Genomic DNA, 17737 nt, shown 5'->3' with positions numbered 1-17737 from the left:
ACTTGTTCTATGGAGTTTCTTTGAACAAATGGTCATTGACTTTTCGCAGCATCAGCTTGGAGCTAGCTCATCAAGCACGCCCTAGGTGGGAGGCTGATGCCTCATGGTTTCATAGTCAAGCCTTCGACATTTTGTGGAATTCTCTTTTAAATCAATCTTTCATGACACTTTCCCATCTGTTATGTGTGTCATCCTCTCTGCTTTCGTACGCGGAGCCTTCATAGTAGCGCAAAAGTAAGATGCGGCCTTTACCCATTAGGCCACTGGGCCTCCAGCACGCAGCGCTTTGTTTAATATCAGCGTGGAAGGGCACGTGCACAAGGCTCGTTGGTCTAGGGGTATGATTCTCGCTTTGGGTGCGAGAGGTCCCGGGTTCAAATCCCGGACGAGCCCAGCGATTTCAGAGCGAGCGGCAGGGGCAGCTGTTTGTCCTGGTTTTGAAATCCTTACTGCTGCCTGTGTTCATCTAAACTATGACATAGCCGAGATTCAGCCAGATGACAAGCGTCATTTCCTCGGACAGACCCTACTCAGAGGGGCAGCCCGCCAACAAACGCATTCTATTAGAACTAGCGCCTGCGCTTTTCTTTTAAGCGGCCAGCATTCTATGACTCTACAAGTGTACACATGTAGCCTAAGCATTCAGCGGTCAGGCTCGTTGGTCTAGGGGTATGATTCTCGCTTCGGGTGCGAGAGGTCCCGGGTTCAAATCCCGGACGAGCCCTCTCGCCTTTAGTATGAGTGCCGGGGTTTTCTTGCACTTTTTTCGATTGCTGCTTTTCTTTATCAACCACTTCATACCAGGCCATTTACTGCAACCCACGTGGTACTTGACGTCACGTTCTCCAGCGTCCTCTTGCACACAGTGCTTTGTGTAATTTCAGCCTGAAAGGGCACATGCACAGGCGGGCCAGATTGATTCACTGACAGTCTGGTGCTCGCAAAAGCTGCCACAGCTATCAGAAGTTTGTCAGTTCTGTGCTAATTCTGGTCTTGCGGTCATCAAGGCTATAGCGTTGCTCTGAACAAATCATCCCGGAATTTCTCGCACAGCCAACTTAAAGGTAGCCCATCAAAGACGACCCAGGTGGGACTTGAACCCACAATCCCCAGCTCCGGAGGCTGATGCCTTATCCATTAGGCCACTGGGCCTTGTCTGGCGAGCTTGGCCTTTGATCTGTAGCATGGCTTCAAGGAGTTTCTGCCACTCAAACATCTACACTTTAGTATCTTGATGCCAGGTCACGTCCTGTCACTGAGGAGAGCTTCACTGAATTTGTGGCGCCCTCACGAAAGATCTTCCATCGACAAGGCTCGTTGGTCTAGGGGTATGATTCTCGCTTTGGGTGCGAGAGGTCCCGGGTTCAAATCCCGGACGAGCCCAGCGGTTTCAGAGTGAGCGGCAGGGGCAGCTGTTTGTCCTGGTTTTGAAATCCTTACTGCTGCCTGTGATCACCTGTTCTACTACATAGCCGAGATTCAGCCAGATGACAAGCCTCATTTCCTCGGACAGACCATGCTCAGAGCGGCAGCCCGCCCACAAACGCTTTCTATTAGAACTAGTGCCTGCCCGTTCTGTTCAAGTTCAAGGGTTTTCTGGCACTTTTTCCGATTGCTGCTTTTCTTTATCAACTACTTGACATCAGGCCATTTACTGCAACCCACGTGGTACTTGACGTCACGTTCTCGGGCATCAGAGGCTGATGCTTCGGCCAAATCGAACTTTCTGCAGGTCTGTAGATGCCGCTGTGGGATTCAAACCATTCTATATCGCTCTTCATTGAATTAACGTGGCTCTTTTGCAGAAACGCTAAGCACATATATACTTGTCGTTCTATGGAGTTTCTTTGAACAAATGGTCATTGACTTTTCGCAGCATCAGCTTGGAGCTAGCTCATCAAGCACGCCCTAGGTGGGAGGCTGATGCCTCATGGTTTCATAGTCAAGCCTTCGACATTTTGTGGAATTCTCTTTTAAATCAATCTTTCATGACACTTTCCCATCTGTTATGTGTGTCATCCTCTCTGCTTTCGTACGCGGAGCCTTCATAGTAGCGCAAAAGTAAGATGCGGCCTTTACCCATTAGGCCACTGGGCCTCCAGCACGCAGCGCTTTGTTTAATATCAGCGTGGAAGGGCACGTGCACAAGGCTCGTTGGTCTAGGGGTATGATTCTCGCTTTGGGTGCGAGAGGTCCCGGGTTCAAATCCCGGACGAGCCCAGCGATTTCAGAGCGAGCGGCAGGGGCAGCTGTTTGTCCTGGTTTTGAAATCCTTACTGCTGCCTGTGTTCATCTAAACTATGACATAGCCGAGATTCAGCCAGATGACAAGCGTCATTTCCTCGGACAGACCCTACTCAGAGGGGCAGCCCGCCAACAAACGCATTCTATTAGAACTAGCGCCTGCGCCTTTTCTTTTAGCGGCCAGCATTCTATGACTCTACAAGTGTACACATGTAGCCTAAGCATTCAGCGGTCAGGCTCGTTGGTCTAGGGGTATGATTCTCGCTTCGGGTGCGAGAGGTCCCGGGTTCAAATCCCGGACGAGCCCTCTCGCCTTTAGTATGAGTGCCGGGGTTTTCTTGCACTTTTTTCGATTGCTGCTTTTCTTTATCAACCACTTCATACCAGGCCATTTACTGCAACCCACGTGGTACTTGACGTCACGTTCTCCAGCGTCCTCTTGCACACAGTGCTTTGTGTAATTTCAGCCTGAAAGGGCACATGCACAGGCGGGCCAGATTGATTCACTGACAGTCTGGTGCTCGCAAAAGCTGCCACAGCTATCAGAAGTTTGTCAGTTCTGTGCTAATTCTGGTCTTGCGGTCATCAAGGCTATAGCGTTGCTCTGAACAAATCATCCCGGAATTTCTCGCACAGCCAACTTAAAGGTAGCCCATCAAAGACGACCCAGGTGGGACTTGAACCCACAATCCCCAGCTCCGGAGGCTGATGCCTTATCCATTAGGCCACTGGGCCTTGTCTGGCGAGCTTGGCCTTTGATCTGTAGCATGGCTTCAAGGAGTTTCTGCCACTCAAACATCTACACTTTAGTATCTTGATGCCAGGTCACGTCCTGTCACTGAGGAGAGCTTCACTGAATTTGTGGCGCCCTCACGAAAGATCTTCCATCGACAAGGCTCGTTGGTCTAGGGGTATGATTCTCGCTTTGGGTGCGAGAGGTCCCGGGTTCAAATCCCGGACGAGCCCAGCGGTTTCAGAGTGAGCGGCAGGGGCAGCTGTTTGTCCTGGTTTTGAAATCCTTACTGCTGCCTGTGATCACCTGTTCTACTACATAGCCGAGATTCAGCCAGATGACAAGCCTCATTTCCTCGGACAGACCATGCTCAGAGCGGCAGCCCGCCCACAAACGCTTTCTATTAGAACTAGTGCCTGCCCGTTCTGTTCAAGTTCAAGGGTTTTCTGGCACTTTTTCCGATTGCTGCTTTTCTTTATCAACTACTTGACATCAGGCCATTTACTGCAACCCACGTGGTACTTGACGTCACGTTCTCGGGCATCAGAGGCTGATGCTTCGGCCAAATCGAACTTTCTGCAGGTCTGTAGATGCCGCTGTGGGATTCAAACCATTCTATATCGCTCTTCATTGAATTAACGTGGCTCTTTTGCAGAAACGCTAAGCACATATATACTTGTCGTTCTATGGAGTTTCTTTGAACAAATGGTCATTGACTTTTCGCAGCATCAGCTTGGAGCTAGCTCATCAAGCACGCCCTAGGTGGGAGGCTGATGCCTCATGGTTTCATAGTCAAGCCTTCGACATTTTGTGGAATTCTCTTTTAAATCAATCTTTCATGACACTTTCCCATCTGTTATGTGTGTCATCCTCTCTGCTTTCGTACGCGGAGCCTTCATAGTAGCGCAAAAGTAAGATGCGGCCTTTACCCATTAGGCCACTGGGCCTCCAGCACGCAGCGCTTTGTTTAATATCAGCGTGGAAGGGCACGTGCACAAGGCTCGTTGGTCTAGGGGTATGATTCTCGCTTTGGGTGCGAGAGGTCCCGGGTTCAAATCCCGGACGAGCCCAGCGTTTTCAGAGCGAGCGGCAGGGGCAGCTGTTTGTCCTGGTTTTGAAATCCTTACTGCTGCCTGTGTTCATCTAAACTATGACATAGCCGAGATTCAGCCAGATGACAAGCGTCATTTCCTCGGACAGACCCTACTCAGAGGGGCAGCCCGCCAACAAACGCATTCTATTAGAACTAGCGCCTGCGCCTTTCTTTTAGCGGCCAGCATTCTATGACTCTACAAGTGTACACATGTAGCCTAAGCATTCAGCGGTCAGGCTCGTTGGTCTAGGGGTATGATTCTCGCTTCGGGTGCGAGAGGTCCCGGGTTCAAATCCCGGACGAGCCCTCTCGCCTTTAGTATGAGTGCCGGGGTTTTCTTGCACTTTTTTCGATTGCTGCTTTTCTTTATCAACCACTTCATACCAGGCCATTTACTGCAACCCACGTGGTACTTGACGTCACGTTCTCCAGCGTCCTCTTGCACACAGTGCTTTGTGTAATTTCAGCCTGAAAGGGCACATGCACAGGCGGGCCAGATTGATTCACTGACAGTCTGGTGCTCGCAAAAGCTGCCACAGCTATCAGAAGTTTGTCAGTTCTGTGCTAATTCTGGTCTTGCGGTCATCAAGGCTATAGCGTTGCTCTGAACAAATCATCCCGGAATTTCTCGCACAGCCAACTTAAAGGTAGCCCATCAAAGACGACCCAGGTGGGACTTGAACCCACAATCCCCAGCTCCGGAGGCTGATGCCTTATCCATTAGGCCACTGGGCCTTGTCTGGCGAGCTTGGCCTTTGATCTGTAGCATGGCTTCAAGGAGTTTCTGCCACTCAAACATCTACACTTTAGTATCTTGATGCCAGGTCACGTCCTGTCACTGAGGAGAGCTTCACTGAATTTGTGGCGCCCTCACGAAAGATCTTCCATCGACAAGGCTCGTTGGTCTAGGGGTATGATTCTCGCTTTGGGTGCGAGAGGTCCCGGGTTCAAATCCCGGACGAGCCCAGCGGTTTCAGAGTGAGCGGCAGGGGCAGCTGTTTGTCCTGGTTTTGAAATCCTTACTGCTGCCTGTGATCACCTGTTCTACTACATAGCCGAGATTCAGCCAGATGACAAGCCTCATTTCCTCGGACAGACCATGCTCAGAGCGGCAGCCCGCCCACAAACGCTTTCTATTAGAACTAGTGCCTGCCCGTTCTGTTCAAGTTCAAGGGTTTTCTGGCACTTTTTCCGATTGCTGCTTTTCTTTATCAACTACTTGACATCAGGCCATTTACTGCAACCCACGTGGTACTTGACGTCACGTTCTCGGGCATCAGAGGCTGATGCTTCGGCCAAATCGAACTTTCTGCAGGTCTGTAGATGCCGCTGTGGGATTCAAACCATTCTATATCGCTCTTCATTGAATTAACGTGGCTCTTTTGCAGAAACGCTAAGCACATATATACTTGTCGTTCTATGGAGTTTCTTTGAACAAATGGTCATTGACTTTTCGCAGCATCAGCTTGGAGCTAGCTCATCAAGCACGCCCTAGGTGGGAGGCTGATGCCTCATGGTTTCATAGTCAAGCCTTCGACATTTTGTGGAATTCTCTTTTAAATCAATCTTTCATGACACTTTCCCATCTGTTATGTGTGTCATCCTCTCTGCTTTCGTACGCGGAGCCTTCATAGTAGCGCAAAAGTAAGATGCGGCCTTTACCCATTAGGCCACTGGGCCTCCAGCACGCAGCGCTTTGTTTAATATCAGCGTGGAAGGGCACGTGCACAAGGCTCGTTGGTCTAGGGGTATGATTCTCGCTTTGGGTGCGAGAGGTCCCGGGTTCAAATCCCGGACGAGCCCAGCGATTTCAGAGCGAGCGGCAGGGGCAGCTGTTTGTCCTGGTTTTGAAATCCTTACTGCTGCCTGTGTTCATCTAAACTATGACATAGCCGAGATTCAGCCAGATGACAAGCGTCATTTCCTCGGACAGACCCTACTCAGAGGGGCAGCCCGCCAACAAACGCATTCTATTAGAACTAGCGCCTGCGCTTTTCTTTTAGCGGCCAGCATTCTATGACTCTACAAGTGTACACATGTAGCCTAAGCATTCAGCGGTCAGGCTCGTTGGTCTAGGGGTATGATTCTCGCTTCGGGTGCGAGAGGTCCCGGGTTCAAATCCCGGACGAGCCCTCTCGCCTTTAGTATGAGTGCCGGGGTTTTCTTGCACTTTTTTCGATTGCTGCTTTTCTTTATCAACCACTTCATACCAGGCCATTTACTGCAACCCACGTGGTACTTGACGTCACGTTCTCCAGCGTCCTCTTGCACACAGTGCTTTGTGTAATTTCAGCCTGAAAGGGCACATGCACAGGCGGGCCAGATTGATTCACTGACAGTCTGGTGCTCGCAAAAGCTGCCACAGCTATCAGAAGTTTGTCAGTTCTGTGCTAATTCTGGTCTTGCGGTCATCAAGGCTATAGCGTTGCTCTGAACAAATCATCCCGGAATTTCTCGCACAGCCAACTTAAAGGTAGCCCATCAAAGACGACCCAGGTGGGACTTGAACCCACAATCCCCAGCTCCGGAGGCTGATGCCTTATCCATTAGGCCACTGGGCCTTGTCTGGCGAGCTTGGCCTTTGATCTGTAGCATGGCTTCAAGGAGTTTCTGCCACTCAAACATCTACACTTTAGTATCTTGATGCCAGTTCACGTCCTGTCACTGAGGAGAGCTTCACTGAATTTGTGGCGCCCTCACGAAAGATCTTCCATCGACAAGGCTCGTTGGTCTAGGGGTATGATTCTCGCTTTGGGTGCGAGAGGTCCCGGGTTCAAATCCCGGACGAGCCCAGCGGTTTCAGAGTGAGCGGCAGGGGCAGCTGTTTGTCCTGGTTTTGAAATCCTTACTGCTGCCTGTGATCACCTGTTCTACTACATAGCCGAGATTCAGCCAGATGACATGCCTCATTTCCTCGGACAGACCATGCTCAGAGCGGCAGCCCGCCCACAAACGCTTTCTATTAGAACTAGTGCCTGCCCGTTCTGTTCAAGTTCAAGGGTTTTCTGGCACTTTTTCCGATTGCTGCTTTTCTTTATCAACTACTTGACATCAGGCCATTTACTGCAACCCACGTGGTACTTGACGTCACGTTCTCGGGCATCAGAGGCTGATGCTTCGGCCAAATCGAACTTTCTGCAGGTCTGTAGATGCCGCTGTGGGATTCAAACCATTCTATATCGCTCTTCATTGAATTAACGTGGCTCTTTTGCAGAAACGCTAAGCACATATATACTTGTCGTTCTATGGAGTTTCTTTGAACAAATGGTCATTGACTTTTTGCAGCATCAGCTTGGAGCTAGCTCATCAAGCACGCCCTAGGTGGGAGGCTGATGCCTCATGGTTTCATAGTCAAGCCTTCGACATTTTGTGGAATTCTCTTTTAAATCAATCTTTCATGACACTTTCCCATCTGTTATGTGTGTCATCCTCTCTGCTTTCGTACGCGGAGCCTTCATAGTAGCGCAAAAGTAAGATGCGGCCTTTACCCATTAGGCCACTGGGCCTCCAGCACGCAGCGCTTTGTTTAATATCAGCGTGGAAGGGCACGTGCACAAGGCTCGTTGGTCTAGGGGTATGATTCTCGCTTTGGGTGCGAGAGGTCCCGGGTTCAAATCCCGGACGAGCCCAGCGATTTCAGAGCGAGCGGCAGGGGCAGCTGTTTGTCCTGGTTTTGAAATCCTTACTGCTGCCTGTGTTCATCTAAACTATGACATAGCCGAGATTCAGCCAGATGACAAGCGTCATTTCCTCGGACAGACCCTACTCAGAGGGGCAGCCCGCCAACAAACGCATTCTATTAGAACTAGCGCCTGCGCTTTTCTTTTAGCGGCCAGCATTCTATGACTCTACAAGTGTACACATGTAGCCTAAGCATTCAGCGGTCAGGCTCGTTGGTCTAGGGGTATGATTCTCGCTTCGGGTGCGAGAGGTCCCGGGTTCAAATCCCGGACGAGCCCTCTCGCCTTTAGTATGAGTGCCGGGGTTTTCTTGCACTTTTTTCGATTGCTGCTTTTCTTTATCAACCACTTCATACCAGGCCATTTACTGCAACCCACGTGGTACTTGACGTCACGTTCTCCAGCGTCCTCTTGCACACAGTGCTTTGTGTAATTTCAGCCTGAAAGGGCACATGCACAGGCGGGCCAGATTGATTCACTGACAGTCTGGTGCTCGCAAAAGCTGCCACAGCTATCAGAAGTTTGTCAGTTCTGTGCTAATTCAGGTCTTGCGGTCATCAAGGCTATAGCGTTGCTCTGAACAAATCATCCCGGAATTTCTCGCACAGCCAACTTAAAGGTAGCCCATCAAAGACGACCCAGGTGGGACTTGAACCCACAATCCCCAGCTCCGGAGGCTGATGCCTTATCCATTAGGCCACTGGGCCTTGTCTGGCGAGCTTGGCCTTTGATCTGTAGCATGGCTTCAAGGAGTTTCTGCCACTCAAACATCTACACTTTAGTATCTTGATGCCAGGTCACGTCCTGTCACTGAGGAGAGCTTCACTGAATTTGTGGCGCCCTCACGAAAGATCTTCCATCGACAAGGCTCGTTGGTCTAGGGGTATGATTCTCGCTTTGGGTGCGAGAGGTCCCGGGTTCAAATCCCGGACGAGCCCAGCGGTTTCAGAGTGAGCGGCAGGGGCAGCTGTTTGTCCTGGTTTTGAAATCCTTACTGCTGCCTGTGATCACCTGTTCTACTACATAGCCGAGATTCAGCCAGATGACAAGCCTCATTTCCTCGGACAGACCATGCTCAGAGCGGCAGCCCGCCCACAAACGCTTTCTATTAGAACTAGTGCCTGCCCGTTCTGTTCAAGTTCAAGGGTTTTCTGGCACTTTTTCCGATTGCTGCTTTTCTTTATCAACTACTTGACATCAGGCCATTTACTGCAACCCACGTGGTACTTGACGTCACGTTCTCGGGCATCAGAGGCTGATGCTTCGGCCAAATCGAACTTTCTGCAGGTCTGTAGATGCCGCTGTGGGATTCAAACCATTCTATATCGCTCTTCATTGAATTAACGTGGCTCTTTTGCAGAAACGCTAAGCACATATATACTTGTCGTTCTATGGAGTTTCTTTGAACAAATGGTCATTGACTTTTCGCAGCATCAGCTTGGAGCTAGCTCATCAAGCACGCCCTAGGTGGGAGGCTGATGCCTCATGGTTTCATAGTCAAGCCTTCGACATTTTGTGGAATTCTCTTTTAAATCAATCTTTCATGACACTTTCCCATCTGTTATGTGTGTCATCCTCTCTGCTTTCGTACGCGGAGCCTTCATAGTAGCGCAAAAGTAAGATGCGGCCTTTACCCATTAGGCCACTGGGCCTCCAGCACGCAGCGCTTTGTTTAATATCAGCGTGGAAGGGCACGTGCACAAGGCTCGTTGGTCTAGGGGTATGATTCTCGCTTTGGGTGCGAGAGGTCCCGGGTTCAAATCCCGGACGAGCCCAGCGATTTCAGAGCGAGCGGCAGGGGCAGCTGTTTGTCCTGGTTTTGAAATCCTTACTGCTGCCTGTGTTCATCTAAACTATGACATAGCCGAGATTCAGCCAGATGACAAGCGTCATTTCCTCGGACAGACCCTACTCAGAGGGGCAGCCCGCCAACAAACGCATTCTATTAGAACTAGCGCCTGCGCTTTTCTTTTAGCGGCCAGCATTCTATGACTCTACAAGTGTACACATGTAGCCTAAGCATTCAGCGGTCAGGCTCGTTGGTCTAGGGGTATGATTCTCGCTTCGGGTGCGAGAGGTCCCGGGTTCAAATCCCGGACGAGCCCTCTCGCCTTTAGTATGAGTGCCGGGGTTTTCTTGCACTTTTTTCGATTGCTGCTTTTCTTTATCAACCACTTCATACCAGGCCATTTACTGCAACCCACGTGGTACTTGACGTCACGTTCTCCAGCGTCCTCTTGCACACAGTGCTTTGTGTAATTTCAGCCTGAAAGGGCACATGCACAGGCGGGCCAGATTGATTCACTGACAGTCTGGTGCTCGCAAAAGCTGCCACAGCTATCAGAAGTTTGTCAGTTCTGTGCTAATTCTGGTCTTGCGGTCATCAAGGCTATAGCGTTGCTCTGAACAAATCATCCCGGAATTTCTCGCACAGCCAACTTAAAGGTAGCCCATCAAAGACGACCCAGGTGGGACTTGAACCCACAATCCCCAGCTCCGGAGGCTGATGCCTTATCCATTAGGCCACTGGGCCTTGTCTGGCGAGCTTGGCCTTTGATCTGTAGGATGGCTTCAAGGAGTTTCTGCCACTCAAACATCTACACTTTAGTATCTTGATGCCAGTTCACGTCCTGTCACTGAGGAGAGCTTCACTGAATTTGTGGCGCCCTCACGAAAGATCTTCCATCGACAAGGCTCGTTGGTCTAGGGGTATGATTCTCGCTTTGGGTGCGAGAGGTCCCGGGTTCAAATCCCGGACGAGCCCAGCGGTTTCAGAGTGAGCGGCAGGGGCAGCTGTTTGTCCTGGTTTTGAAATCCTTACTGCTGCCTGTGATCACCTGTTCTACTACATAGCCGAGATTCAGCCAGATGACAAGCCTCATTTCCTCGGACAGACCATGCTCAGAGCGGCAGCCCGCCCACAAACGCTTTCTATTAGAACTAGTGCCTGCCCGTTCTGTTCAAGTTCAAGGGTTTTCTGGCACTTTTTCCGATTGCTGCTTTTCTTTATCAACTACTTGACATCAGGCCATTTACTGCAACCCACGTGGTACTTGACGTCACGTTCTCGGGCATCAGAGGCTGATGCTTCGGCCAAATCGAACTTTCTGCAGGTCTGTAGATGCCGCTGTGGGATTCAAACCATTCTATATCGCTCTTCATTGAATTAACGTGGCTCTTTTGCAGAAACGCTAAGCACATATATACTTGTCGTTCTATGGAGTTTCTTTGAACAAATGGTCATTGACTTTTCGCAGCATCAGCTTGGAGCTAGCTCATCAAGCACGCCCTAGGTGGGAGGCTGATGCCTCATGGTTTCATAGTCAAGCCTTCGACATTTTGTGGAATTCTCTTTTAAATCAATCTTTCATGACACTTTCCCATCTGTTATGTGTGTCATCCTCTCTGCTTTCGTACGCGGAGCCTTCATAGTAGCGCAAAAGTAAGATGCGGCCTTTACCCATTAGGCCACTGGGCCTCCAGCACGCAGCGCTTTGTTTAATATCAGCGTGGAAGGGCACGTGCACAAGGCTCGTTGGTCTAGGGGTATGATTCTCGCTTTGGGTGCGAGAGGTCCCGGGTTCAAATCCCGGACGAGCCCAGCGATTTCAGAGCGAGCGGCAGGGGCAGCTGTTTGTCCTGGTTTTGAAATCCTTACTGCTGCCTGTGTTCATCTAAACTATGACATAGCCGAGATTCAGCCAGATGACAAGCGTCATTTCCTCGGACAGACCCTACTCAGAGGGGCAGCCCGCCAACAAACGCATTCTATTAGAACTAGCGCCTGCGCTTTTCTTTTAGCGGCCAGCATTCTATGACTCTACAAGTGTACACATGTAGCCTAAGCATTCAGCGGTCAGGCTCGTTGGTCTAGGGGTATGATTCTCGCTTCGGGTGCGAGAGGTCCCGGGTTCAAATCCCGGACGAGCCCTCTCGCCTTTAGTATGAGTGCCGGGGTTTTCTTGCACTTTTTTCGATTGCTGCTTTTCTTTATCAACCACTTCATACCAGGCCATTTACTGCAACCCACGTGGTACTTGACGTCACGTTCTCCAGCGTCCTCTTGCACACAGTGCTTTGTGTAATTTCAGCCTGAAAGGGCACATGCACAGGCGGGCCAGATTGATTCACTGACAGTCTGGTGCTCGCAAAAGCTGCCACAGCTATCAGAAGTTTGTCAGTTCTGTGCTAATTCTGGTCTTGCGGTCATCAAGGCTATAGCGTTGCTCTGAACAAATCATCCCGGAATTTCTCGCACAGCCAACTTAAAGGTAGCCCATCAAAGACGACCCAGGTGGGACTTGAACCCACAATCCCCAGCTCCGGAGGCTGATGCCTTATCCATTAGGCCACTGGGCCTTGTCTGGCGAGCTTGGCCTTTGATCTGTAGCATGGCTTCAAGGAGTTTCTGCCACTCAAACATCTACACTTTAGTATCTTGATGCCAGGTCACGTCCTGTCACTGAGGAGAGCTTCACTGAATTTGTGGCGCCCTCACGAAAGATCTTCCATCGACAAGGCTCGTTGGTCTAGGGGTATGATTCTCGCTTTGGGTGCGAGAGGTCCCGGGTTCAAATCCCGGACGAGCCCAGCGGTTTCAGAGTGAGCGGCAGGGGCAGCTGTTTGTCCTGGTTTTGAAATCCTTACTGCTGCCTGTGATCACCTGTTCTACTACATAGCCGAGATTCAGCCAGATGACAAGCCTCATTTCCTCGGACAGACCATGCTCAGAGCGGCAGCCCGCCCACAAACGCTTTCTATTAGAACTAGTGCCTGCCCGTTCTGTTCAAGTTCAAGGGTTTTCTGGCACTTTTTCCGATTGCTGCTTTTCTTTATCAACTACTTGACATCAGGCCATTTACTGCAACCCACGTGGTACTTGACGTCACGTTCTCGGGCATCAGAGGCTGATGCTTCGGCCAAATCGAACTTTCTGCAGGTCTGTAGATGCCGCTGTGGGATTCAAACCATTCTATATCGCTCTTCATTGAATTAACGTGGCTCTTTTGCAGAAACGCTAAGCACATATATACTTGTCGTTCTATGGAGTTTCTTTGAACAAATGGTCATTGACTTTTCGCAGCATCAGCTTGGAGCTAGCTCATCAAGCACGCCCTAGGTGGGAGGCTGATGCCTCATGGTTTCATAGTCAAGCCTTCGACATTTTGTGGAATTCTCTTTTAAATCAATCTTTCATGACACTTTCCCATCTGTTATGTGTGTCATCCTCTCTGCTTTCGTACGCGGAGCCTTCATAGTAGCGCAAAAGTAAGATGCGGCCTTTACCCATTAGGCCACTGGGCCTCCAGCACGCAGCGCTTTGTTTAATATCAGCGTGGAAGGGCACGTGCACAAGGCTCGTTGGTCTAGGGGTATGATTCTCGCTTTGGGTGCGAGAGGTCCCGGGTTCAAATCCCGGACGAGCCCAGCGATTTCAGAGCGAGCGGCAGGGGCAGCTGTTTGTCCTGGTTTTGAAATCCTTACTGCTGCCTGTGTTCATCTAAACTATGACATAGCCGAGATTCAGCCAGATGACAAGCGTCATTTCCTCGGACAGACCCTACTCAGAGGGGCAGCCCGCCAACAAACGCATTCTATTAGAACTAGCGCCTGCGCTTTTCTTTTAGCGGCCAGCATTCTATGACTCTACAAGTGTACACATGTAGCCTAAGCATTCAGCGGTCAGGCTCGTTGGTCTAGGGGTATGATTCTCGCTTCGGGTGCGAGAGGTCCCGGGTTCAAATCCCGGACGAGCCCTCTCGCCTTTAGTATGAGTGCCGGGGTTTTCTTGCACTTTTTTCGATTGCTGCTTTTCTTTATCAACCACTTCATACCAGGCCATTTACTGCAACCCACGTGGTACTTGACGTCACGTTCTCCAGCGTCCTCTTGCACACAGTGCTTTGTGTAATTTCAGCCTGAAAGGGCACATGCACAGGCGGGCCAGATTGATTCACTGACAGTCTGGTGCTCGCAAAAGCTGCCACAGCTATCAGAAGTTTGTCAGTTCTGTGCTAATTCTGGTCTTGCGGTCATCAAGGCTATAGCGTTGCTCTGAACAAATCATCCCGGAATTTCTCGCACAGCCAACTTAAAGGTAGCCCATCAAAGACGACCCAGGTGGGACTTGAACCCACAATCCCCAGCTCCGGAGGCTGATGCCTTATCCATTAGGCCACTGGGCCTTGTCTGGCGAGCTTGGCCTTTGATCTGTAGCATGGCTTCAAGGAGTTTCTGCCACTCAAACATCTACACTTTAGTATCTTGATGCCAGGTCACGTCCTGTCACTGAGGAGAGCTTCACTGAATTTGTGGCGCCCTCACGAAAGATCTTCCATCGACAAGGCTCGTTGGTCTAGGGGTATGATTCTCGCTTTGGGTGCGAGAGGTCCCGGGTTCAAATCCCGGACGAGCCCAGCGGTTTCAGAGTGAGCGGCAGGGGCAGCTGTTTGTCCTGGTTTTGAAATCCTTACTGCTGCCTGTGATCACCTGTTCTACTACATAGCCGAGATTCAGCCAGATGACAAGCCTCATTTCCTCGGACAGACCATGCTCAGAGCGGCAGCCCGCCCACAAACGCTTTCTATTAGAACTAGTGCCTGCCCGTTCTGTTCAAGTTCAAGGGTTTTCTGGCACTTTTTCCGATTGCTGCTTTTCTTTATCAACTACTTGACATCAGGCCATTTACTGCAACCCACGTGGTACTTGACGTCACGTTCTCGGGCATCAGAGGCTGATGCTTCGGCCAAATCGAACTTTCTGCAGGTCTGTAGATGCCGCTGTGGGATTCAAACCATTCTATATCGCTCTTCATTGAATTAACGTGGCTCTTTTGCAGAAACGCTAAGCACATATATACTTGTCGTTCTATGGAGTTTCTTTGAACAAATGGTCATTGACTTTTCGCAGCATCAGCTTGGAGCTAGCTCATCAAGCACGCCCTAGGTGGGAGGCTGATGCCTCATGGTTTCATAGTCAAGCCTTCGACATTTTGTGGAATTCTCTTTTAAATCAATCTTTCATGACACTTTCCCATCTGTTATGTGTGTCATCCTCTCTGCTTTCGTACGCGGAGCCTTCATAGTAGCGCAAAAGTAAGATGCGGCCTTTACCCATTAGGCCACTGGGCCTCCAGCACGCAGCGCTTTGTTTAATATCAGCGTGGAAGGGCACGTGCACAAGGCTCGTTGGTCTAGGGGTATGATTCTCGCTTTGGGTGCGAGAGGTCCCGGGTTCAAATCCCGGACGAGCCCAGCGATTTCAGAGCGAGCGGCAGGGGCAGCTGTTTGTCCTGGTTTTGAAATCCTTACTGCTGCCTGTGTTCATCTAAACTATGACATAGCCGAGATTCAGCCAGATGACAAGCGTCATTTCCTCGGACAGACCCTACTCAGAGGGGCAGCCCGCCAACAAACGCATTCTATTAGAACTAGCGCCTGCGCTTTTCTTTTAGCGGCCAGCATTCTATGACTCTACAAGTGTACACATGTAGCCTAAGCATTCAGCGGTCAGGCTCGTTGGTCTAGGGGTATGATTCTCGCTTCGGGTGCGAGAGGTCCCGGGTTCAAATCCCGGACGAGCCCTCTCGCCTTTAGTATGAGTGCCGGGGTTTTCTTGCACTTTTTTCGATTGCTGCTTTTCTTTATCAACCACTTCATACCAGGCCATTTACTGCAACCCACGTGGTACTTGACGTCACGTTCTCCAGCGTCCTCTTGCACACAGTGCTTTGTGTAATTTCAGCCTGAAAGGGCACATGCACAGGCGGGCCAGATTGATTCACTGACAGTCTGGTGCTCGCAAAAGCTGCCACAGCTATCAGAAGTTTGTCAGTTCTGTGCTAATTCAGGTCTTGCGGTCATCAAGGCTATAGCGTTGCTCTGAACAAATCATCCCGGAATTTCTCGCACAGCCAACTTAAAGGTAGCCCATCAAAGACGACCCAGGTGGGACTTGAACCCACAATCCCCAGCTCCGGAGGCTGATGCCTTATCCATTAGGCCACTGGGCCTTGTCTGGCGAGCTTGGCCTTTGATCTGTAGCATGGCTTCAAGGAGTTTCTGCCACTCAAACATCTACACTTTAGTATCTTGATGCCAGGTCACGTCCTGTCACTGAGGAGAGCTTCACTGAATTTGTGGCGCCCTCACGAAAGATCTTCCATCGACAAGGCTCGTTGGTCTAGGGGTATGATTCTCGCTTTGGGTGCGAGAGGTCCCGGGTTCAAATCCCGGACGAGCCCAGCGGTTTCAGAGTGAGCGGCAGGGGCAGCTGTTTGTCCTGGTTTTGAAATCCTTACTGCTGCCTGTGATCACCTGTTCTACTACATAGCCGAGATTCAGCCAGATGACAAGCCTCATTTCCTCGGACAGACCATGCTCAGAGCGGCAGCCCGCCCACAAACGCTTTCTATTAGAACTAGTGCCTGCCCGTTCTGTTCAAGTTCAAGGGTTTTCTGGCACTTTTTCCGATTGCTGCTTTTCTTTATCAACTACTTGACATCAGGCCATTTACTGCAACCCACGTGGTACTTGACGTCACGTTCTCGGGCATCAGAGGCTGATGCTTCGGCCAAATCGAACTTTCTGCAGGTCTGTAGATGCCGCTGTGGGATTCAAACCATTCTATATCGCTCTTCATTGAATTAACGTGGCTCTTTTGCAGAAACGCTAAGCACATATATACTTGTCGTTCTATGGAGTTTCTTTGAACAAATGGTCATTGACTTTTCGCAGCATCAGCTTGGAGCTAGCTCATCAAGCACGCCCTAGGTGGGAGGCTGATGCCTCATGGTTTCATAGTCAAGCCTTCGACATTTTGTGGAATTCTCTTTTAAATCAATCTTTCATGACACTTTCCCATCTGTTATGTGTGTCATCCTCTCTGCTTTCGTACGCGGAGCCTTCATAGTAGCGCAAAAGTAAGATGCGGCCTTTACCCATTAGGCCACTGGGCCTCCAGCACGCAGCGCTTTGTTTAATATCAGCGTGGAAGGGCACGTGCACAAGGCTCGTTGGTCTAGGGGTATGATTCTCGCTTTGGGTGCGAGAGGTCCCGGGTTCAAATCCCGGACGAGCCCAGCGTTTTCAGAGCGAGCGGCAGGGGCAGCTGTTTGTCCTGGTTTTGAAATCCTTACTGCTGCCTGTGTTCATCTAAACTATGACATAGCCGAGATTCAGCCAGATGACAAGCGTCATTTCCTCGGACAGACCCTACTCAGAGGGGCAGCCCGCCAACAAACGCATTCTATTAGAACTAGCGCCTGCGCCTTTCTTTTAGCGGCCAGCATTCTATGACTCTACAAGTGTACACATGTAGCCTAAGCATTCAGCGGTCAGGCTCGTTGGTCTAGGGGTATGATTCTCGCTTCGGGTGCGAGAGGTCCCGGGTTCAAATCCCGGACGAGCCCTCTCGCCTTTAGTATGAGTGCCGGGGTTTTCTTGCACTTTTTTCGATTGCTGCTTTTCTTTATCAACCACTTCATACCAGGCCATTTACTGCAACCCACGTGGTACTTGACGTCACGTTCTCCAGCGTCCTCTTGCACACAGTGCTTTGTGTAATTTCAGCCTGAAAGGGCACATGCACAGGCGGGCCAGATTGATTCACTGACAGTCTGGTGCTCGCAAAAGCTGCCACAGCTATCAGAAGTTTGTCAGTTCTGTGCTAATTCTGGTCTTGCGGTCATCAAGGCTATAGCGTTGCTCTGAACAAATCATCCCGGAATTTCTCGCACAGCCAACTTAAAGGTAGCCCATCAAAGACGACCCAGGTGGGACTTGAACCCACAATCCCCAGCTCCGGAGGCTGATGCCTTATCCATTAGGCCACTGGGCCTTGTCTGGCGAGCTTGGCCTTTGATCTGTAGCATGGCTTCAAGGAGTTTCTGCCACTCAAACATCTACACTTTAGTATCTTGATGCCAGGTCACGTCCTGTCACTGAGGAGAGCTTCACTGAATTTGTGGCGCCCTCACGAAAGATCTTC

The 17737-nt window shown here is 50.4% G+C and overlaps 39 non-coding genes across 39 annotated transcripts; 29 read left to right on the top strand and 10 right to left on the bottom strand.

Annotated features, from left to right (window-relative positions):
• The first annotated feature begins 321 nt into the window (after positions 1-321).
• trnap-ugg (transfer RNA proline (anticodon UGG)) lies at positions 322-393 on the top strand. Its single transcript has one exon. It is a non-coding gene; the product is annotated as a tRNA-Pro (tRNA).
• A 259-nt stretch (positions 394-652) lies between these two features.
• trnap-cgg (transfer RNA proline (anticodon CGG)) lies at positions 653-724 on the top strand. The gene has a single exon. It is a non-coding gene; the product is annotated as a tRNA-Pro (tRNA).
• A 355-nt stretch (positions 725-1079) lies between these two features.
• On the bottom strand, positions 1080-1152 carry trnar-ccg (transfer RNA arginine (anticodon CCG)). Its single transcript has one exon. It is a non-coding gene; the product is annotated as a tRNA-Arg (tRNA).
• A 159-nt stretch (positions 1153-1311) lies between these two features.
• Positions 1312-1383, top strand: trnap-ugg (transfer RNA proline (anticodon UGG)). Its single transcript has one exon. It is a non-coding gene; the product is annotated as a tRNA-Pro (tRNA).
• Positions 1384-2148: 765 nt separating this feature from the next.
• trnap-ugg (transfer RNA proline (anticodon UGG)) lies at positions 2149-2220 on the top strand. Its single transcript has one exon. It is a non-coding gene; the product is annotated as a tRNA-Pro (tRNA).
• Positions 2221-2479: 259 nt separating this feature from the next.
• On the top strand, positions 2480-2551 carry trnap-cgg (transfer RNA proline (anticodon CGG)). The gene has a single exon. It is a non-coding gene; the product is annotated as a tRNA-Pro (tRNA).
• Positions 2552-2906: 355 nt separating this feature from the next.
• On the bottom strand, positions 2907-2979 carry trnar-ccg (transfer RNA arginine (anticodon CCG)). Its single transcript has one exon. It is a non-coding gene; the product is annotated as a tRNA-Arg (tRNA).
• A 159-nt stretch (positions 2980-3138) lies between these two features.
• Positions 3139-3210, top strand: trnap-ugg (transfer RNA proline (anticodon UGG)). Its single transcript has one exon. It is a non-coding gene; the product is annotated as a tRNA-Pro (tRNA).
• Positions 3211-3975: 765 nt separating this feature from the next.
• trnap-ugg (transfer RNA proline (anticodon UGG)) lies at positions 3976-4047 on the top strand. Its single transcript has one exon. It is a non-coding gene; the product is annotated as a tRNA-Pro (tRNA).
• Positions 4048-4305: 258 nt separating this feature from the next.
• On the top strand, positions 4306-4377 carry trnap-cgg (transfer RNA proline (anticodon CGG)). Its single transcript has one exon. It is a non-coding gene; the product is annotated as a tRNA-Pro (tRNA).
• Positions 4378-4732: 355 nt separating this feature from the next.
• trnar-ccg (transfer RNA arginine (anticodon CCG)) lies at positions 4733-4805 on the bottom strand. Its single transcript has one exon. It is a non-coding gene; the product is annotated as a tRNA-Arg (tRNA).
• A 159-nt stretch (positions 4806-4964) lies between these two features.
• Positions 4965-5036, top strand: trnap-ugg (transfer RNA proline (anticodon UGG)). Its single transcript has one exon. It is a non-coding gene; the product is annotated as a tRNA-Pro (tRNA).
• A 765-nt stretch (positions 5037-5801) lies between these two features.
• trnap-ugg (transfer RNA proline (anticodon UGG)) lies at positions 5802-5873 on the top strand. The gene has a single exon. It is a non-coding gene; the product is annotated as a tRNA-Pro (tRNA).
• Positions 5874-6131: 258 nt separating this feature from the next.
• Positions 6132-6203, top strand: trnap-cgg (transfer RNA proline (anticodon CGG)). The gene has a single exon. It is a non-coding gene; the product is annotated as a tRNA-Pro (tRNA).
• Positions 6204-6558: 355 nt separating this feature from the next.
• Positions 6559-6631, bottom strand: trnar-ccg (transfer RNA arginine (anticodon CCG)). Its single transcript has one exon. It is a non-coding gene; the product is annotated as a tRNA-Arg (tRNA).
• A 159-nt stretch (positions 6632-6790) lies between these two features.
• On the top strand, positions 6791-6862 carry trnap-ugg (transfer RNA proline (anticodon UGG)). Its single transcript has one exon. It is a non-coding gene; the product is annotated as a tRNA-Pro (tRNA).
• A 765-nt stretch (positions 6863-7627) lies between these two features.
• trnap-ugg (transfer RNA proline (anticodon UGG)) lies at positions 7628-7699 on the top strand. Its single transcript has one exon. It is a non-coding gene; the product is annotated as a tRNA-Pro (tRNA).
• A 258-nt stretch (positions 7700-7957) lies between these two features.
• Positions 7958-8029, top strand: trnap-cgg (transfer RNA proline (anticodon CGG)). Its single transcript has one exon. It is a non-coding gene; the product is annotated as a tRNA-Pro (tRNA).
• A 355-nt stretch (positions 8030-8384) lies between these two features.
• On the bottom strand, positions 8385-8457 carry trnar-ccg (transfer RNA arginine (anticodon CCG)). The gene has a single exon. It is a non-coding gene; the product is annotated as a tRNA-Arg (tRNA).
• Positions 8458-8616: 159 nt separating this feature from the next.
• trnap-ugg (transfer RNA proline (anticodon UGG)) lies at positions 8617-8688 on the top strand. The gene has a single exon. It is a non-coding gene; the product is annotated as a tRNA-Pro (tRNA).
• A 765-nt stretch (positions 8689-9453) lies between these two features.
• trnap-ugg (transfer RNA proline (anticodon UGG)) lies at positions 9454-9525 on the top strand. Its single transcript has one exon. It is a non-coding gene; the product is annotated as a tRNA-Pro (tRNA).
• Positions 9526-9783: 258 nt separating this feature from the next.
• On the top strand, positions 9784-9855 carry trnap-cgg (transfer RNA proline (anticodon CGG)). Its single transcript has one exon. It is a non-coding gene; the product is annotated as a tRNA-Pro (tRNA).
• A 355-nt stretch (positions 9856-10210) lies between these two features.
• Positions 10211-10283, bottom strand: trnar-ccg (transfer RNA arginine (anticodon CCG)). The gene has a single exon. It is a non-coding gene; the product is annotated as a tRNA-Arg (tRNA).
• Positions 10284-10442: 159 nt separating this feature from the next.
• trnap-ugg (transfer RNA proline (anticodon UGG)) lies at positions 10443-10514 on the top strand. Its single transcript has one exon. It is a non-coding gene; the product is annotated as a tRNA-Pro (tRNA).
• Positions 10515-11279: 765 nt separating this feature from the next.
• Positions 11280-11351, top strand: trnap-ugg (transfer RNA proline (anticodon UGG)). Its single transcript has one exon. It is a non-coding gene; the product is annotated as a tRNA-Pro (tRNA).
• Positions 11352-11609: 258 nt separating this feature from the next.
• trnap-cgg (transfer RNA proline (anticodon CGG)) lies at positions 11610-11681 on the top strand. Its single transcript has one exon. It is a non-coding gene; the product is annotated as a tRNA-Pro (tRNA).
• Positions 11682-12036: 355 nt separating this feature from the next.
• Positions 12037-12109, bottom strand: trnar-ccg (transfer RNA arginine (anticodon CCG)). Its single transcript has one exon. It is a non-coding gene; the product is annotated as a tRNA-Arg (tRNA).
• Positions 12110-12268: 159 nt separating this feature from the next.
• On the top strand, positions 12269-12340 carry trnap-ugg (transfer RNA proline (anticodon UGG)). The gene has a single exon. It is a non-coding gene; the product is annotated as a tRNA-Pro (tRNA).
• A 765-nt stretch (positions 12341-13105) lies between these two features.
• On the top strand, positions 13106-13177 carry trnap-ugg (transfer RNA proline (anticodon UGG)). The gene has a single exon. It is a non-coding gene; the product is annotated as a tRNA-Pro (tRNA).
• A 258-nt stretch (positions 13178-13435) lies between these two features.
• On the top strand, positions 13436-13507 carry trnap-cgg (transfer RNA proline (anticodon CGG)). The gene has a single exon. It is a non-coding gene; the product is annotated as a tRNA-Pro (tRNA).
• A 355-nt stretch (positions 13508-13862) lies between these two features.
• trnar-ccg (transfer RNA arginine (anticodon CCG)) lies at positions 13863-13935 on the bottom strand. Its single transcript has one exon. It is a non-coding gene; the product is annotated as a tRNA-Arg (tRNA).
• Positions 13936-14094: 159 nt separating this feature from the next.
• trnap-ugg (transfer RNA proline (anticodon UGG)) lies at positions 14095-14166 on the top strand. The gene has a single exon. It is a non-coding gene; the product is annotated as a tRNA-Pro (tRNA).
• A 765-nt stretch (positions 14167-14931) lies between these two features.
• On the top strand, positions 14932-15003 carry trnap-ugg (transfer RNA proline (anticodon UGG)). Its single transcript has one exon. It is a non-coding gene; the product is annotated as a tRNA-Pro (tRNA).
• Positions 15004-15261: 258 nt separating this feature from the next.
• trnap-cgg (transfer RNA proline (anticodon CGG)) lies at positions 15262-15333 on the top strand. Its single transcript has one exon. It is a non-coding gene; the product is annotated as a tRNA-Pro (tRNA).
• A 355-nt stretch (positions 15334-15688) lies between these two features.
• On the bottom strand, positions 15689-15761 carry trnar-ccg (transfer RNA arginine (anticodon CCG)). Its single transcript has one exon. It is a non-coding gene; the product is annotated as a tRNA-Arg (tRNA).
• A 159-nt stretch (positions 15762-15920) lies between these two features.
• On the top strand, positions 15921-15992 carry trnap-ugg (transfer RNA proline (anticodon UGG)). Its single transcript has one exon. It is a non-coding gene; the product is annotated as a tRNA-Pro (tRNA).
• Positions 15993-16757: 765 nt separating this feature from the next.
• On the top strand, positions 16758-16829 carry trnap-ugg (transfer RNA proline (anticodon UGG)). Its single transcript has one exon. It is a non-coding gene; the product is annotated as a tRNA-Pro (tRNA).
• A 258-nt stretch (positions 16830-17087) lies between these two features.
• On the top strand, positions 17088-17159 carry trnap-cgg (transfer RNA proline (anticodon CGG)). The gene has a single exon. It is a non-coding gene; the product is annotated as a tRNA-Pro (tRNA).
• Positions 17160-17514: 355 nt separating this feature from the next.
• On the bottom strand, positions 17515-17587 carry trnar-ccg (transfer RNA arginine (anticodon CCG)). Its single transcript has one exon. It is a non-coding gene; the product is annotated as a tRNA-Arg (tRNA).
• Positions 17588-17737: the final 150 nt, after the last annotated feature.

This window comes from Chanodichthys erythropterus, unplaced genomic scaffold, assembly GCF_024489055.1.
Source record: "Chanodichthys erythropterus isolate Z2021 unplaced genomic scaffold, ASM2448905v1 ctg001700_np12, whole genome shotgun sequence".
Taxonomy (NCBI): Eukaryota; Metazoa; Chordata; class Actinopteri; order Cypriniformes; family Xenocyprididae; genus Chanodichthys; species Chanodichthys erythropterus.
This window is presented reverse-complemented; position numbering and strand designations above follow the sequence as displayed.